Below are 4819 nucleotides of genomic sequence, written 5' to 3'. Positions count from 1 at the left end.
TATTTTGTTCAGAAAAGCGATTAAATACATTAATGTGGAGGAAGCTTAAACTGCTCAGGAGAACGAGATAATGACCCCCGCTCTAATTGGTTGGGCGAATAGGAGGTTACCATCGTCTCTTATTTGTCCTAAGGATCCTCGGCTAAATTTTTCGCTGGTTCAAGAAGTAGGGGTGCCGCAATCGGTCGGGGTCGTTCAAGCTCCTGTCAACCATCTGGCCTATAGGAGGCTCGATATTGTACTTATCACCGGTCTCACATGCATGACATAGGAAATTGTCTCCAGTTCGCTCGAGATTCTCCTCGAGCAACTGAACTAAGCTTGCCTCCACTCGAAATCGCTCCTGAACTTCTGAGACAGCAGGCCAGCAATCCTAGCATCTTAATCCAATAGGCTAATCCACCTCAAGGGAAAGAAGATTCGGGTAGCCCGTCAAGCGATAAAGGAAAGGAAATGAGGAAAATCTAGGAGGAGGAGAATAGGGGAAATGCCACCGTTTGGGATATTCTGTAAACGCATAGTCTACTCGGTCAGAAATTCATGTAGTGCCAGTCGGAGATGTAACTAAGCTAATACCCTATAAGGATAGGCTGTAGAAAATCCTAAAGGGGCTTGAGTATAAATGTTAGAGGTTAGAAGTTGGATCGCCTAGGGAACGCAAATTAACTCCGGTCTTACTGTAATTGAGGAACATTCTCTATCTGTATTAACTTTTATCTAATGAACATATTCCAGTCTCTCGCCCTTGTGCAAGTTATAAGCGAGCAAGACTCTCACGTCCCAACGATCATCTGGTTGAACCCCAAATTCTTGCCCTTGTACTAGTTATAAACGAGTAGAGCTCTCGTGTCCCAACGACCATCCGGTCGGACTCCAAACTCTCACCCTTGTATGAGTTATAAGCAAACAAGACTCTCGTGTCCCAACGACCATCCGATTGAACTCCAAACTCTCGTCCCTGTGCGAGTTATAAGTGAGCAAGGCTCTTGCATCTCAATGATCATCTAGTCGGACTCCAGACTCTTACCCCTGTGCAAGTTATAAGAGAGTAAGGCTCTCGCATCTCGACGACCATCTAGTCTGACTCCAGACTCTCACCCCTATGCAAGTTATAAGCGAGCAAGATTCTAGCGTTTCAACGATCATCTGATCAGATTCCAAACTCTCATGCCAGTGTGAGTTATAAGCGAGCAAAACTCTTGCGCCTATAACTTCCTGGCCAGGATAAAAAACCGCCCGGCTCTTATATCTATAGTCGTTCTATCTATCTCTTATCTCTACAGTCGCCTGCTCGGCTTGTATCTTTACAGCCACCTTACCCGACTCTTATCTTTACAACCACTCTATTCGACTCTTATCTTTGTAGTCGCTCTATTTGACTCTTATCTTTACAATCGCTCTGTCCGACTGTTATCTCTACAGCCGCTCTGTTAGGCTCTCATCTCTACAGTCGCCCTATCTGACTCTTATCTCTATAGTTGCTCTATCTGACTCTTATCTCTACAATCGCCCTATATGTCTCTTATCTCTATAGCTGCCATGCCCACTTTTATCTCTACAGTCATCCTATCCGACCCTTATCTCTACAACCGCTTTGTCCGGCTTTTATATGTTGGGACACTCCGAAAGTTAGAGGGGGTGAATAGGTTACTCATTTCGTTGAAGATGATTTGTAGCGGAAAACTCGAAACGAACTCCTTCAATGCAAGTACAAAGAATTTACTTGGTATCCACCTCAAGATGAGGTGATTAATCCAAGGATCCACACACGATCACATTCTCCACTATAAAAAACACTTCTTGTCAGAACAATCCGAAGGTGGAAAAACCTCGTATAAGCTTACATAAGAATACAACTTGAAACAAGAAGTAAATGTACAAAAATACAATGAAGAACCTTTCTTGTTTTATCTCTTGTAACCTAAAGATGCCTCTGGACCACTTGGATAGTGCAGCAACACTTGTCTTCCAAGCTCCAAATCTAACGAACAGTAATGGAGAAGAATTGTGTAAGCATTGTTGCATTTGAACCTCACCGTCGCCTTTATACTTAGTGATTTAGGGCTTCCAATCGATTAAGTTTACTGCCCAATCGATTGCCACACTAGATCCAACATATCCTAACCTTCCAAAGCTCGCAACCTGTGCAACGATCATATCCCAATCGATTATCCGATCGATTGAGGCAGTTAGAGTGATCAACTGATCGATCTAGATGTCTTATGTGCTCTCACAGAAGACCCTGGAATCGATTGACTAATCAATTCTGGTTGCCTCGTCTCATCACAAAAAAACCAACCCTCAATCGATAGGTTGATCGATTGGAGTATCCTAATTCGATTGGGGAGCACACTGTGCTCTTGTGATTGAATCGATTAGTTGATCGATTCACCTTCCCTCTTCGCGATAACACTCCCAATCGATCAACTGATAGATTGGGTTTAACCCTGACTTAAGTATAGGGTTTTCTTGCCCAACATCCGATCAATCATGGCCAGTTGGGACTTTCTTATGCCTAGCATCTGGTCAACCTTGACCTACGGGACTTCATTACCAAGTGTTCGGTCAATCCTTTGACCCACTTAGACTTTTCTCCCCGTGCCAAGTGTCCGATCCTCTGTGATCCACTTGAACTTCCAAACATTAGGTGCCCGATCAACTTTGATCTACCTAAATTTCCACTACCTAGCTTCACTTACAAGTGTTAGAATCGTTGGCCGGCTAGAAGGGGGTTGAATAGCCCCTGTACAAATAAAAAAAAACAAACCTTTCTTGGACTTAAAAGAACACTTGCATAAACAAAATAAGAAATGAACTGAAAGACAGAGGCATCGAAGTTTTACTTGGTTACAACCGGGGAGGTTGTTAATCTAAGGAAGTAGAATACACTAATATCTCCTTCAGGCGGAGAAGCCTCTTTACAGCAGTGAAAGCTCAGAAAAGAAGAAGCTAAACAAAAACTGAAAGTGTACAAGTGTAGTTACTCAAGATGCTTGTTCTATGTAGCTTCTTGGACCAAGGCTATATTTATAGCCTTGGTCGGGGCGCCTGGAAGAATTTCATGCGCCTGGAAGGGGATAAAATTTTATCCCCTTCGCAATGAATCGCGGTCAAACACAATTCGAATAAAAGTCCATTCCGGGCGCTCGGACCAGGAAAGTCAACCATGTTGACTTTTTCCAGTCCGGGTCTTCCGCTCCGACTCCACTTCGGATCCGCATGCTTGGGTGATTCGTCCATTCGAAATAGGGCTCACCCGAACCCAACTTCCGGCCTTCTCGAGCAACCTTCCACTCTGGCTTCTCATCCCTCGGAAACGCCGCGTGCCTCCTTCTCGTCCGCCGACATACTCTTCCGCAGCACCTCGTCCCTCAGACGCACCCAGCCCGTCGGCTCTCTCCCGTGTCGTCCTTCTCGCTAGCTGTGTCTTTTGCTCAACTTCCTGTGCTCCTAAGCTCCTGCACACTTAGACACAGAGTTAGACACAACAGATACGTAACTTGTTTGATCACATCAAAATAACTTGGGGTACTAACAATCTCCCCCTTTTTTATGTGAGCAACTCAAGTTAAGTTAGGATAAACCAACATAAAGTACTATAAAGTAAAAATAATAAATTTTACAATAATGTGCAAAAAATAAAAAAATCTTAAAACTACCTCCCCCTAGATTTAATATTCTATTCTCTTCTCCCCTTTGATCACATAAAAAATGGGGTACCATAAAATCTAAGGGTAATTTTTATAAAAATCTGATTTTCAAATAATTTTGAAATTTTTATTAATATTGAAAATAATTATGACAGTACTAATAATACAATAATTTTAGAAAAATTTTCTAAGTAAAAAATTTGAAAACAATCAATAATTTCCTTAGTTAAATAAATTTTCAAAAACTAATTTTGTAGAAATCTATGTAAACTAAAATTGATACTTAAAAAAAACTTTAAGTCTTTTAAAAAAAAATCTAAAAAGAAATTTTTTTCTAAATTAAGGATACTGTAAAATATTTAAGTAACTATTAAAGCATTATTTTGCAATTAAATGCTTTATCAGTTAGTCAATTAAACATTTTATTTCAATACTTGGCTTCCAGGCTATGGCGAGACACTATGCCTTCTTGGTTATTGCAGCAACAACCACTTTCTAGACAAAGCCTCATAAGAAAATTAAACGTTTAATTTTCTCGCTGAAAGCGCTAAGTCTAATTCAGGCTCAAGTTAGACAAGACTTTGGAACCCAAAATAGATTCCTTCCAAATGGGTTAATTAGGAATTTCTTTGGAATGTATTTTTGAGGAATTTTCCTAATTGTCCTTTGTGATATTTAAAACACCAGTTCACATTATATCTTTTATTGTTTTGATTAAACGAACATGCATGATTTTTCAAGTATGTTATTTTTTTTTGTAAATTACCATTCTCCAATTTTATTTTATCAAATTCTTCTAATGGACAAGATTTTGCTAGAATTAATTTTAATTTTTAATTTCTTTTTCTAATTTACAACAATCTTTAGATAATAATTTAACGAATTTAAACATTTTATTGGGAGGAAGAGATCGTTCCTAACTTACCTTGTCGATCTTGTTGTTCGTGGCTCCCCCTGAACTACTTTTTTTTTTCTATGTCGCTCCCCCTTCATCGATGCTCTCGATGCTAATTTAGGAAGAGCTTTCTTCGTGTTCATCTTGATGACTTGCCATCAACGTAAGCCCAGAGAAAGGCTCAACTTCCGATTTGGACGGCGTTTCGTCCCACATCGCCTTTAAAATCTTGTACTTGTTCGTTTGGACAGGCTTCTTTCCTTTGCCCTTATCC

This window comes from Zingiber officinale, chromosome 1B (assembly GCF_018446385.1).
Source record: "Zingiber officinale cultivar Zhangliang chromosome 1B, Zo_v1.1, whole genome shotgun sequence".
Lineage (NCBI taxonomy): Eukaryota > Viridiplantae > Streptophyta > Magnoliopsida > Zingiberales > Zingiberaceae > Zingiber > Zingiber officinale.
This window is presented reverse-complemented; position numbering follows the sequence as displayed.